The sequence below is a fragment of the Mesocricetus auratus genome, unplaced genomic scaffold (assembly GCF_017639785.1).
Source record: "Mesocricetus auratus isolate SY011 unplaced genomic scaffold, BCM_Maur_2.0 Super-Scaffold_100007, whole genome shotgun sequence".
NCBI lineage: Eukaryota > Metazoa > Chordata > Mammalia > Rodentia > Cricetidae > Mesocricetus > Mesocricetus auratus.
In genome coordinates, this window is record NW_024429191.1 from 85415359 (window position 1) to 85430368 (window position 15010).

A 15010-nucleotide genomic window follows, 5' to 3' on the forward strand; every position below is an offset into this window, starting at 1 on the left:
GACAGACAGGTTCAGATATGAAAGTGAAAAAGCACTTTGAACATTATCTGAGAAGATGCAGGGGGAAAAATGAATTCATACATTTTCCTTGTATCCCACATGACGGTGAAGTCCCGCTGGACACATTTGGTTACATTTTATCTGGTGCATAAGATATCATTGCATGTTAGAGAAACTGAGGCACACTTATATCTGATGAGTGGAGACTTATATCTGATGAGAGCGTTTGGCAGCACAATCTATATCTTTTAAAAGTCATGTCATGGGGCTGGAGAGATGGCTCAGAGGTGGAGAGCACTTGTGCTCTCCCAGCTGATCTGTGTTCAGTTCTCAGCACCCATGCCAGGAATTTCACAATCACCTGTAACTCTAGTTCTAGGGGATCTGACACCCTCTGCAGACATGTTTAAAAAACTTAAAAAAAAGGTATGACTTACATCTTCCTATTTTGTATAATGTATGTCCATACCAGGTTCAGACACTGAAATGTGTATTTTTGACAATGTCCTATTCATTATAAACTCCAAATTACCAAAGAATCATTGATACTCTATGGTACTCTGATATTAGAATATGTTTTAAATGTGAAGGTATTTACACAATAAGACCTAAGCACCATTCATTTGAAAATAAGCATACTTGCTAGGCAGTGGTGGCACACGCCTCAGGAGGTGGATCGCTGAGTTCTGAGCTTGAGGCCAGCCTGGTCTACAGAGTGAGTTCCAAGACAACCAGGACCACACAGATAAACCCTGTCTTGAAAACAGAAAACAAAACAAACAGCAAAAAAAAGCATACTTTCTAGCTATGCTTCTTTATTCCACTTTAAAATTTTCTGTGTACCTACTATGGGTCAGTGGCACACACCAAGTGGGAAAGACTCCAGTGGGATTCTTGTCTCACTGAGGACAAGTTAATTGATGCTGCATAAACAACCACTCCTAAGTTCTAACAGCTAAACACAGCACTTATTTCTCCTCTCTTTGAGATCGTCCTAGAAAATAGCCCCTAACAGGGGCGTATAGAACTTCTTCACTAAGTATGGGCGACAAAGATTTTGAACAATATCACTCCCTGCAAAGAACCTCAGCAGAGCTGGGCGTTGGTGGCGCACGCCTTTAATCCCATCACTCGGGAGGCAGAGGCAGGTGGATCTTTGTGAGTTTGAGGACAGCCTGGTCTCCAAATCGAGTTCCAGGACAGGCTCCAAAACAATACAGAGAAACCCTGTTTCAAAAAACAAACAAACAAACAAACAAAAAATAACAAAAAAAGAACCTCAGCAGGTTTACTCTCAACTTCCATTTTCTGCTGGTTAGCAGAGTGTAACTGAACGGGCTATGATGTCCAGCTTGGAGGCTGGAGTCCAACTGAAAACAGTCTTAGTTGGTGAGAAACTGTTCACTGTTCAGATGCCATGAGTGGGCACAGCATTAACAGCCCATATCGTACTGCTTACCACCCCATTCACTTCTCACTCACCTACCAGTGGCTCCAGGGTATGAGCAGCATCTGCTGCTCATGGGGGGGCTTGGGGGTGGGGATGGGATGACCCAGGGACAAAGGGGCAACTGTTGTGTGGGGCAAACCATGCTCAGGGCAGAGGAAAAGAAGAACAAGAGAACAATGAAGGTGGCAGTTTCACCTTGAGCATAGCCTGACTCGCGTGTGTGTGTGTGTGTGTGTGTGTGTGTAGGGGGGGTGCTCTGCTTCCTGGAGGAGGTAAATGTCACACAGCAGGACCCAGGATCCCTGGGCCTCTTACAGGTGAGGGAACAAGGGGGGGGTGGCAATACAATATGACACACATATAGCTTTGTTTCCTTATACTATAATATTAGCAGTTCATGGGAGATTTTTATCTATAAAATAAATGTATTTTTTTCTTGTATTTACATATTGAATCCTCCAAGGAAAAATAGAATTTATATATTATATTTCTTTTCCCACTTAGTTAAATATGTTGACCATTTTACCTAGGCCTATAATAACCAATAACAGTAATGTTTATTAGGGAAGTATTATATTAAAATATCATTAACTTTTTAAAATTTAGAAATAGCTTTGGAATTTTAAGTTTTAAGAACCTCGTAGAGCAGTGGTTCTCAACCTTCCTAGTACTGTGACCCTTTAATACAGTTCCTCATTGTATGGTGACCCCCCAACCATATAATTATTTTGGTTGCTATTTTATGACTGTAATTTTTCTGCTGTTATGAATTGTGGTGTAAATATCTGATATGTAGGATATCTGATACTTAACCCCCATGAAAGGGTCATTCAGCCCCGAGGGGTCACAACCCACAGGTTGAGAACGACTGGTGTGGAGTGTCACAGGGATCCCCTGATCTGATTTTCTCTAGTGTAGGGTCAGAACCAGAAGCAGACGTTGGAGTAATGCCATGGACAGGCTTTGCACGGACCACATCTCCCTCATCTGAGCACAGTCCACGAAACTTCACTGTATTCTTAAGATGCAATACAGGGCTGTCCATCAAGAGTTCCCCTGAACTTCCCTACCCCTAACTTCCGACAACCATGGCTCTGCTCACTGTTAAAATTTAATAGCACTTTTTTAAAGCACTAAAAAACAATGTCCTTGCTAAGTACAGATTTGTTTGACTCCAATGTTATGACTTAAAAATAAAATAAAATAGGAATACAGGAAGCATCCTAATTACATAGACCCCCTGCTAACCCTTTACAATTTGGGTCTTAAAACATTTATGGCCAAGTTTACAAGACTATCTGAGAATAAGTCAGAGATAAATGGAAATACACTTGCTCACGATGCCATCTCTAAAATGCCATCATCTTAGCTAATCTCTAGAAGACAGAGTTGAGTCATTGTGTGATGGTCAGGGACAAGTTTTTTTTTTTTTTTTTTTTTTTTGGTTTTACGAGACAGGGTTTCTCTGTATTGTTTTGGAGGCTGTCGGTCCAGCCCGGCCTTGAACTCACAGAGATCCGCCTGCCTCTGCCTCCCCAGTGCTGGGATTAAAGGCATACTAACTGCACAAAGGTTGCTTATATGACTTGCTGATAGTGTTGGGTGGTTTCCCAGCAGCTGGGATTGATACATACAGGGGAGACAGAAGTGTGACCCTGTCTTTTGGAACTGCTAAGTCCAGATGGCTATGCTTTGTCTTTAGAGATGAATGATTCCCCTCATTGTCTGCTGATTAGTCCCTGGCTATTTCCCAAGTGTCAGCCCCCTTTTAACTACATGAGATGTCACTTCTTGGTAGCATCTTACCTTTTTGGCTTTAACTTCATTTTTTAAAAAAAACATACAGTTTATGGTAAAATATTAATTATTCTAGTTTTTAAATGAATTTCAATTATTTACTCATATGCTCATTTATATAGGTAAATTATATTCAATGCAAAAACTTGATAGAGTTTTGCTGAATTTGACACAGACATGGTTAAATTGGTAGAAACTATAAATTAACATTTTGGTATATTTAACTTTGTAAAGACATGGGAGACAAGAAGGGGATAGAATACTTGGTAGACTGGTCTGAGTTTTTCTTAACTTAATAGCTCAAATAGAGTTGTTTCTGCCCCTTTAAAGCAGTGTCCCACCTAACCATGTGACCTTTCGTGTATGGATGTACTGTAGCTGATTTAATCAACCCTCAATTGCCACACTTTTAGGTTATTTCCAAACATTCACCATTTTAAGCATCAAGACCAGCAGGATTTATAATCATATGTGGGACAAGATCCCTGTCAGTTCCTTTGGAGAAAAGCCAGAAGTGCAAATCTCAGGCCAAACAGATGAATACATAAACTATTAAATCCGAGAGCTCCCCGTCTGTTGTAAGAGGCTCTGGTTTTGACCTGGCTGCTTTGTTTGAGCTGGGTGGTGCTGAGCCCTGTGAGTAAGCTTGAGAGCTCACCCTCTTCTATGTGAGCTCAAATGACAGGTGAGCTCATGGGTTTCCAGGCCAGGCTTCCCACTGTGCTTAGTGACTACTCATGCTGTCAGCAGACATTTTCTCCTCCTCATCTGTAGCAAGCTCCTAACTCTTCATGAGGAGATTTGTGTTTTGTCTAGGAATGCGATCTTCTGCCAAGGAGAGTACTACTGAACTACAACCCCAGAACTCTTCTTCGTTCATTCGTTTGTTCGTTCGTTCGTTCGTTCGTTCGTTCGTTCCTTCCTTCCTTCCTTCCTTCCTTCCTTCCCTCCTCCTCCTCCTCCTCCTCCTCCTTCTTCTTCTTCCCCTTCTCCTTCTTCTTCCTCTTCTTCTTCTCCTTCTTTTTTTAATTTCACCTGACATTTTATCTTTTTATTTTATTTTTGAGGCAAATAAAAATACATCTTGCTATCACATTGATTAGCTTTTATAGATAATAACTAGGTACCCTAACACTCACACATGAAAAAGCAGTGTCTCAAGTATAGGTCCACTGTCCTCATGCTTGGCCTGTTTTGCATCTAAGTTAAACTTTCCCTCCTCATTCCTGTCTAAGCATCTGCATCTGGCTGCTGTGTGGCAGTGGCTGAGGGGCACACACTGAAGGGAGGCTGGCCTGCCTTCCTCCCCCTTCCCTTTGCTTAAACAATAGGAGACAACACTAATGCATTTCCTTCCAACTGTGACTTTAAATGCATCCTAAGAGATGCCTCCAGAACTCAATCTAAAACAGTGACAAAAATAGCAGCACTTGTTGAGATGCTCCAACCCTACATTGGAACCCACTGGCACTATTTGCTCATCTATTATAAAAATGCAAAGTTTAGTTTTCTGGGTGTGTGTGTGTGCAGAAATCTATGCAAATTTGGAATTCTTTTGTTGTTGCTGTTGTTTTCTCAAAAGTAGAGCAGGTACTTAGGAAAGCAGCACGGTGAACACACTCTTAATCCCACCTGTACCAAACAATCACATCTAACTGTTGTGCTTCCCTTTGCCCTCTGCAGAAGGAGGTTCCGGCATTGGCCTAGAATGAAGTGGAGAAAAGGGGTGTGACTTTAATGCATTGGCACAAATGCCTTTAAGGATACTGTTCCTTTTACTTGGGAGGATAGAAGCTCTGTGACTTTGATATTCTAAAAATTTCATCTTTTCCCTGCTAACCAGCTCAGCCTTAGAAGAAATCCACATTTAAAGAGAAGATGGAAATATAGTAAAATCAGAATGGTAACCTATGAGCCTCTGGAGCCAACTGGAAGGCAGCCCCAGTTCTCACGGCTCCCCCTGTAGGGCCAAGCCTTTGGGGGCAAGTGGATGGTTTACTTGCCAATCACCCTAATTTGTAACAGAACACAGTCAAAAGTGGGCAGGTAGGAAATGAGGCTGGGTAAATTCAGAGCCCAGCCTCACTTCTGAAGGGCTTCATTATTTGCTTCTTTTCTTAATCCCCATGCAGGGTCAAAGAAGGTCCATTTCTATCTTAAAGACAAAGAGAAGAGGCTAGGAAAATTAATTCAATCAGGATGCATAGCTACTATGTGGTAAGATCCAAATTTTAAACCACGTCCCTTTTTGCTTGCATATGTACCCATGCGGAGGTCAGTGGTTGACATCAGGTGTCTTCCTTGAGACTCTCCTTCATTTACTAAGGCAGGATCTCTCACTGAATCTGGAGTGAGGGGTCTCTCACTGAATCTGGAGTGAGGGGGTCTCTCACTGAATCTGGAACATACAGGTTTGACCGGTCTAGTCAGCTTGCCCTGGGATGATGTCCTGTCTTCATCTTCCAAATGCTGGTATTACAGATAGGTCACTATACCCTCCTGGCTTCTATAGACACTTCTATATCCACTGAGCCAGATGCTAAGCACACGGAAGGTGCTTGGAATGTACTAGGCAGTGAGACTCACGCTGCCATCAGGAGAGAGACACACAGTATAGATACCCTAACTTTCCCCATATACAGTTCAAATGGACACAGAACAGAAGGCTAGATCTCCCAATGCCAAGCAGCAGAATGTCATGACACAGAAAAAAGGACAATGGCATTATTAACCGTCCCTAGATTCCAACTCCTGTTCTTATAAATGTGTCCAAGTTGGAGTAGAATGACAGATACCCTTTGAATCCACTAGAGGGGAATAGAACAACATGAAGGGATGCAAACCAAACCACTTACAGGTTTGTCACCCCCAGAACGGGGAGGGACCCTTGCTGTTACTGCTCTGATGATGACCTGGGTTAGAGGTTAAGTCCTGCTGAGATTTTCTGCAGCCTCCAAGACACATGAAATTCAAATAGTCTGCTCTTTCTGTAGAATGTTTTTTTTCTATTATTCTCAGTCACACTCACATTTGCCAGTTAAACCAAATGACTCAGATAATTTACCTGTGCAGGCATGTTTTGTACATATAGAGATTTAGGCAGGAAGGTAGTCTGTGCCAACATGAGAGTCTTTCTCATGGCATATAGAACCAAAAGTTTGCTAATTAGAGAGATTGGTGATTAGGCTTAGCCAACAACAGAAATGTACTTTTTAAAAAATCTGCACTGCCCTAATACAGTAACCACTAGCTATGTGTGGCCACTGAGCCCTTGGAATGCTCTGACTTCTGCACTTTGGCTGTAGGTCATAAAGAAATCAGTTTCAAACTAACGGGGATACTTCTCCCTTTTCGCTGGTTTTCACAGCGATGGACAGTGCTATGCAGGTTGTTGGAGGGGTGATGATATTAATGTTGTTTTTCAGTGCTCCACCCTGTGTGCTACAGTAGCAACCTGCCGGGTATGGGTGTACATGCGTGCAATAGTGGCATGGCTGTTATGGGGTAGCTAAGCATTTTCTGATTTAGTTTGAGGTCTTCTCCGGTAATATCACGGCTAGTACAATTAATCCTGGTCAAAAGCTCATGGCTGGGGATGTCATCCATCATAAGAAAGAACCTGCTATTGTTGGCTTGCTTAATGGCCATGCTGCCAAGTTGTCTTAGATATTTATGTATGTAACTATGAGCATAGGGTGCTCTCAGCCTTGGTCGGAGAAGCTTCTGTCTGTCATAAGCGGCAGCCAGGGCAGGGATACCGGACTGACCAAAGTAATACTGAGATAAAAAAGACTTGGTGCTTAACCCTAGGTGGGGCATCCATATGAACTCTGTCCAAGCCCCACACATAAGCACGGCTCAGGGAACATCACAGAAGAGGAAGCCAGAAGAATGTTAAAGCAAAAAGATGGGGAGGAGTCTGATGAAAAGCTGTCTTCTGGATTCGACATGGCACTGCACTGGGCTCATGAGCTCGCAGCAAGTGCAGCTGCCTGCTGGAGACCTGGTTAGCAAAGTCAGGCAAGTTCTGAAGCAGATCTAGATCTTGACGTGGCAAGGCATGCCTTTCATGTGGGTCAGCCTTCTGCTGGAAGCCTATGTAAGGATACGCAAGGAGAAGGAAGCGTTTGCTCTCTGTCTGCTCGCCCTCACCTTGCAAGCATGTCCATCCCTTCCCCAGCATTAGAGCCTGCTTCTTCAGGACTCCAGCATCTACTGAAGACATCAGCCTTGTAGACAGGGCAGCTACTGGGTTCTTGAACTTCCTGTTCACAGCATTGTGGATTAGCTGCAGTGCAGCTTGTAAGCCATTTCAATAAATCCCCTTTACACACACACACACACACACACACACACACACACACACACACACACACTCTAAGTTCTGTGACTGTAGAGAACCCTGACTAATACGCCCGGGTTCGAAGCTGCTTTTGTGTTTTCCTTCTCTAGCCTGCCATCTTCCCTTCACACTTGCTGCCTACCGCATTATCACCCCCTTGTTCTACCCCCACCCCACACTTGCCATTGATTACTTAGCCCAGCCATATCTGGCAAAATCTATTTGGGTACGCTTCAAAGGATCACAGTTAATTATGTTATCCAGGAAGGAAAATTCTAGACCTTTTATCTGACAAGGACAGCATCTGTTTTCTGGTGTGAAGAGAGAGCACTTCACCACCCTTGTTTCAGACAAAAGGGTGTGGCGAGGCTTTCCCATTAGGATACGGGGATGAGAAACAGTCTTAATGTCAGTCCTCTGGGAAACACATAGAGAAGGCCGAGTACGTCACAGGGCTTCCACATCAGCACCTTCCTGGGGAAGGGCAGCGTCTTCGTGTTTATTGAGGTCAGCACCCTGCAAGCATTACTCTGAGACTCTCTTGGGGGATGTTGATTTTCCAAGGTAAAAAAGAGAACAATCCTAAGGAATGGTGAACATCACTGGTCAGATCCTCTTGCAAGTCCCTTGAAGGTCCTTTGCAATACTGTTATGTCCTTGAGCACAGATTAAATGGAGGGGAGGCATCTTCTGGGGCCCCCATCTGTTCTGCTCCAGTAATATTTTGGTTGTAAATCTATCTGCAGTTGTCTTGACTCTGTCATTGTTGATCGTGTTTCTCAGATTACATCTAGAGATTACCATTGTGGTGTGTGGGCAATTAACTATGAGCTACCCTGAATTTGGGGAAGACCAGGAGGAAGGCTGGGACTGTAATGTGATTCTTACTCTACTTCTTTTATTATTATTATTATTATTATTATTATTATTTGTGTGTGTGTGAGAGAGAGAGAGAGAGACAGAGAGAGAGAGAGACATAGAGACAGAGAGAGAGAGAGAGATCAAATGCTGGGTGTCTCCATCAATCTCAGCTCAATCTCAACCTCATATTTTCAAACAGGGTCTCTTCACTAAAGCCGAGTCCGACCAATTGTCTAGACTGGCTGGCCAGTGGGCTCCAGGGATCCATCTGTGTCTAACCCCTCGGTGCTGGAATTGTAGACATGTGTCACCATGCCGGGCTTTTACATGTGTGCTGGGGGTCAGACTCCAGCTTCTGCAGCTTGCCCAGCAAGGACCGCATCACCTGAGCCACCTCCCCAGGCCTAGTCTTTTTGTTTTCCCAGACCTTTCCCTGGCGGTGACTCTCTAAAGCTAGCTGCAAAGCCTTGCTAAAGTTCAACCTCAGGTTACTGTGGCACACCCATCCAGGCGACTTCCAGTGGGACTGTCTTGATGACATCTGAGATCTCTGTGTACCTTGAGGCAGCAGAAGCCTTTCCTTGTCATTTTCTGATGGTTCTATGACATTTTCAAGGGAAACACCATGCCAGCTATAATTTATCTGCCTGCAGAGTGCCTCTTGCTGTGTCAATGAACCATAATTGTAAACAGTGTTTGTGCTCCACTCTCTCCAACAGACATATGCTTGCAAGGAAACCTAGAGTTACTGAAGATGTGAAAAGAACTTTTTGTTTGCTTTTAAATTCCTCCTTCCCATTCTTTTTCTCTCTGTCTTTCTTTTTCTCTCTCTCTTTCCTCTCTTTATTTCTTTTTGAGACAGGGTCTCATACTATAGCCCAGGTTGACCCGGAGCTCCTGTGTCTGTAATGTAGGCTGGCTTCAATCCCACAGCAATCCTCCTGCCTCAGCATCTAGTATGCTGCAATTGCAGGCTGGCACCACCATGCTCAGTTAGATTTCTGCTTGTTATGTGGAGGAAACAATCCTCCTGGTGAATTTTAAGTAATCTAGGTAGTTGTGTTCTATTGACTATAATAGGCTTTACAATAGTAAATTTGGAATGTATTTAAGTACAGAGATTAAGTGCCGCTTGCAGGTCCCTAGAGAAGAAAGTATTACATTTTAAAATGCTTCAATAGTTAAAATCCTGTTGTTGATTAGTTCCTAAGGGACATACTCAAAGACACACTGGAATTCCAGATCTTACAGTATTCCTAAGAACATGCCATTTAATACAACTAAACACCCAGCCATTCTCTTGGATTGGTTCTGTTGCATTCCCAAACTACTAGGATGTAATTGGCTGGGGCAGCTCAATGAACCCAATAGGGAGCCCCTCTGTTCTGGCATGAACTTGAAGGCAAGGCGAGCCTTCCCCTGAGAATGGTCAGTTCCTCTGCAGACCGTCTCTTGGTGGTTAATGCTGATAGGAGAGATGCCAACATTGCTAGAACCAAGTCACTGAAACTGGCTGAACCCATGCTGATGACAGATAAAGCCTTGTTTTTACCCTTTTGCTAGAGGTCAACTTCATCATGGTACTTCAGATGTTATTTTCAGATGTCCCATGATGAAATGTGTTCCGAGCCTCAAGGCTATTTTGTTAGCTGAAAGATAGATCTATTCCCTCTCACAAAACATGCACTGAATAATTAAGAAAAGGATAGGGCAGAAATTGCAGCTCCCCAGGGACAGCAGTCCATATACACTTCCTGAGGCCCACTGACAATAAGCCATCTGAACAGCAGTGACACTGGAGATGTCCTTAGTTTGACTCTTAGAGCCATTTCATTTGGGGCTGGGAGGGTGGCTCAGTGGGTAAGGTGCTTGCTGCACAAGCATGAAGGCCCAAGATCTGATCCCAGCCCCACATAATAGGTGGGAGGAAAGGAGACAAGGGTGAGGGGGTACCTGGGGCTGGGGCTTGCTGGCCAATCAGTCTAGCCAAAATGGTGAGCTTCAAGCTCAATAAAGGACCTTGTCTTAAAGAAATAAGATGAGAGTGGCCTCCAGTGCACACACACACATGCACAGACCACACACACACACACACACACACTCACTCACTCACTCACTCCCAGGTAGCAGAGTGGATGGACTCTCTTACTGTAGCAGGGTGTAGCCTTTAACTGTTAGCACAATGAAGAGTGGATGGACTCTCTTACTGCTATCCAGGTAGCAGAATGGATGGATTCTCTTATTGCTATCCAGGTAGCAGGGTGTTGAAAGCCAAATGGTCCATTCTCCACAGAATGAAAGATTATGGATCTGTGATATCTTTGACTCCATATGGCCACTGAGTCACAAACACTAACAACATATTCAGTCTCCTACATGATTCGATAGCAAAGAAAATACAGAGAGAACTATCTTCCAGACCTTACCCAGGAAGTGTTATTCATCCATTTTTTCTCCTTCTCACCCTCTCAGAGGCTTAGAAGAAACAATTATAAACCTCTTCAAATGTCTGCTAATGAGGTTTTTGCCTTGAGACACTAAGTCAGGGAGAGAGAAGGGATTGGTTTCAACACATTTGAGCTTTGCCAAGAGCTGAGGCTCTGAGGGGTTTGCAGGGCACTGCCATCCCTATGGGCTTTCACTTCATGGATGGAGATAATGATATTCATTTGAGGGGCATATTACATCCTTCTGTTGCATATACAAACCGGCCTTAATGGATATTTTTTTACAGCTTCCCGTGGGGAAAATAGGCCATGCGAAAGTGCCAGGCATCCAGCTGTTACTTCCAAACCAGGGACAAAAAGGAAAAAAAAATCAACAGCCATACTTAGAGGCAGCTAGTGGATACACTCACTTCTGAAAGCCCCTAATACGTTGTCTGCACACTTGGCTTTGACACTTGGCTTTGGGGCTTCTCTAGTCCTGCAGTCACTCAGAACCCATGATGCTTGCCAGAATCACAGGCCAATTTGGAGTAGTTTGTTTGGCCAGATGAAGGAAACAGAGTGAGGAGGGACTCCACTGTGCTACTTTTTGCAAGTAGGGCCGGCTCCCACAAGGCAACAGTTCAGGAGCTGCTGACAAAGCAGTGGCTTCTGCCTTTCTGCCCAGCAGCTTCCTGACCTGAGGCCCTCCAATGGCTGAGCCTACAAGAGGGGACCTCAAGGATCACAAGATTTGTTTCCTAATCTGAAAACCATTCTCATTCATGAAGGAAGGGCATGTGGCATTCGGGGCTAATAATTCAATGAGATAAATTTTACTTGTATGGATTACCCACTCCTTACCTGTTTTCTAGGGAAAATTAAAGGTCTCAGGAATGAATAAGAGAACTATGAAGATGGACCGGTGGGTGGATGGGGGGATAAATAATAAGATGGGTGGATGGATAATAAGATGGATGGGTAAGAGGAAGGGTGGGAAGGACCAGAGGCAGAAATGTTTATATCTGAGGAAGGTGGGCACGGTCTCCTTACTGGCATTTCTCTTAGATATTCAGCAAAAGTCTGTGTCCCAGTCTCACAGTGCAAATGCAGGCATGGTATCCAGAGGGCAGTACCTCTTGGCATACAACATCACTTCAGTCACCAGATGTTTTACTTAGATCTATGAGGAAGTTACAAATGCTCCTCTTTCTTGTGACTCGACACTTGCTGGTTGTCTCTGAGGGCCCTGAAGCATCCACAAAACTATTCCTGGTATCAAAGCTTTTTTTTCCAAGACAGGGTTTCTCTGTGTGGCTCTGGTTGTCCTGGAACTCACTCTGTAGACCAGGCTGGCCGCAAACTCAAAGATCAATCTGTCTCTGCCTCCTGAGTGTTGGGATTAAAGGTATGTGCCACCGCTGCCCAGCTGGTATTAAAGTTTTTTAAGTCATGAACTTAAAACTACAATTTAGAATGTGACAACAATAGGCTCCTGACAACCTTTGTGTATATATTTTCATGTACACTTATATGTATACAATGTATATAGAAATGAAATATATAGAGAAATGAATGAATGCATGAATGAATGAGCACGTGAAGGAAAGATTATTTAACAGAGGCAATCTCAACATTGTCACTACAGGACTCTGGTAAGAGGATGCTCAAACAATGAAGCTATCCTCCACTTAAAAACTATTGTTTTGTCTTCTGATCCTGCTCATGTTCACAGTGAATGAAAATTCCACTGAACCTTCTGCAAGGTCAGTTAAACGACTAGAACTTCAGTGACTATGGAGAGCTCAGAATGTTACAAATCCAGACTCAAATTGGACCAGCTGTAGCCTTGTATTGCCTTCTTCTGCGGGTGTGCTGACATTTCTGTGACCATTAGCAAACCTTTGGAATGTACAGACACCTCGCCCTCACCAACCACAGTCTGAGCGTGTTGTCAGATGGCGTCTGAAGCCTTTAGCAGGCTCCCACCTTGGCTTCCACCTGCCTGCCCCGTGCGTTTTCCGTTACTATATAAGCATCATGAAACTGTTTCTGCATTGAAACACGGGATTTTAGGTCATCTAAATCTCTGTCTCCAGGCCATGGCCACTCTTATTTGGCTCCAGGATAAACTACGGCTAATCTTCTTTGAGGCGAGAGCTACGTTTTGGGGTCAACACCATGAAACAAGTTTCTTGAGAATACACCCTGACAGAATTTCACCACGGGTTCAAAGCAATGAGAGTTTATCTCACATTAGCCATTCCTTATGGTCCTGAAGTAACAGGAATGTTTTATTTCCAACATTCCGTGATTGCTAGGAGGGGTTTACAAAGGAGGATGTGACAGGCAGCAAACAGCTGCACAGGATGCCAGCCCAGCTTCAATAAGGTTTCTCAAAATCTGAGGGTGAACTAGTTTGTTATGGCCACAGCCAGGAAGCCACCTCTGTTCCTTCCTTATTTGGGTCTGAGCTTCCGTAGCTGGAGGCAGATCAGCTGGGCTGACAGCTCTGAGCCAGCTCATGCATAATTCATCAGAATGGATGCAACAGGCCCCTTAGGGAAAAACCTTGGCTGGTCCCTGGTTCACCATCAAATTTTTGCTCTCTGTTTGATCTCAATGGTCCTGTAATCTTCCCGCTTTGATAACAATGGAGCTGGCGTAAGTCAGATTACAAGAGGAGCCATCTGGAGGGCGGACAGGTGAGGGCCCTCTGAAGAACAAAGTCTAGTTTCAAACCCAGCCAATGACCTGGGAGAGGGAAAATGCCGCAAAACTAAATTACAGGCAGGAAGGAAACAGTCTGTATGAAGATAGGTCAAAAGGCATGAAACTGCCTAGAAGTTCCATTCTGAGGAGCGAGCCCATCATCTCGCCCCCATGAGACCCTGGGATGAAATGTCTGCCTGAGCATCTGCTGCCTTTGATCCTGGGACCTCATATTTTTCACCAGGAAAAGACTGAGACTGACAGGCTATAATGTGCTTCCTGTCACTGCTTCACAGGCCAATCTTATAAATGTTCTGCTTAATCAGAATTATTAATAAGGAACCTCTCTTTATTTTTAATCTCACAAGCTGTGTTAGTCAGGGTTCTCTAGAATAACAGAATTTACAGAATAAATCAGTCCCCCTCTTTCCGTGTGTGTGTGTGTGTGTGTGTGTGTGTGTGTGTGTGTGTGTGTGTGTGTGTAACAAAATGGCTTACAGGCTGCAGTCCAACTAATTCAACAATGGCTGGCTGTGAACAGGAAATCTAAGAATCCAGGAGGCTGGATGTTCAGTATAGTATAGTTCAGAATAGGCTCTGATGTCAGTGAAGGGATGAACTTGCTTGCAATCAGGCAAAGAATTAAGTTTCCTTCTTCCAAGTCCTTATACAGGCTTTCAGTAAGAGGTGTGGCCCAGATTAGGGTGTCTTCCCACCTCAATGCAGATTGAAGGCGTGTCTTTACACATTTGGAAAGATCTGGATCACAGCTGAGTCTTTCTAACTCAAAGATCTAGGTTAGAAGTGGATCTTCCTACTTGAATTTAAGCAAAAATCCTTCCCAGGCGTGCCCTCCATTTTGGGGTTTTAGTTCCCTGTGTAGTCAGGTTGACAAGCAAGAATAGCCATCCCACGAGCCATTCAGTGCCCTGCATGCCTGGCTTTCCAACCTGTGAGCCAGTCACATAAAAAGCCTAACTTCTTGTTCCTACCAAGAGGCTGACCATGACCCATGCTGCCACTGGAAGTTCCCTCTAGGAACTGAGGATATCTCATGAGTACCAGCCCTCCTCCCAACCCCCAGTCTCCTCACCACATAGCCTGGGAGTTTCTCTGCTCCCCACCCCACCCCCCAATTTGGATCCCTCTGGAATAAAGGCTTATGGCACTTAACATGATAATAGCCAATTAATTAACTGTGTGAAGATGGCTGAGGGTGAATCTGTCTCATTAAAGTACTGGCTGTACCACGTGACCGGCAACATCTTGGGATGAGCATGGGCATCTGGGGATGGCTTCTGCATCCAGCTCTAAGTCTAGCTTTGCTTGATTGGCAAGGTGAAGGTAGCAGCCTCACCTGCCCAGTCAGGTGCCTGAGCTCAAGTAGATGCACCAGAGCCTGGTGATGTGAACCCAGTGACT

General features: G+C 44.2%; 1 protein-coding gene across 2 annotated transcripts in view; it reads right to left on the reverse strand.

The window, feature by feature from the left end:
- The window catches only part of Prkca (protein kinase C alpha), a 380485-nt gene that overhangs the window by 126666 nt on the left and 238809 nt on the right, over positions 1-15010 (reverse strand). The window lies entirely within an intron of this gene.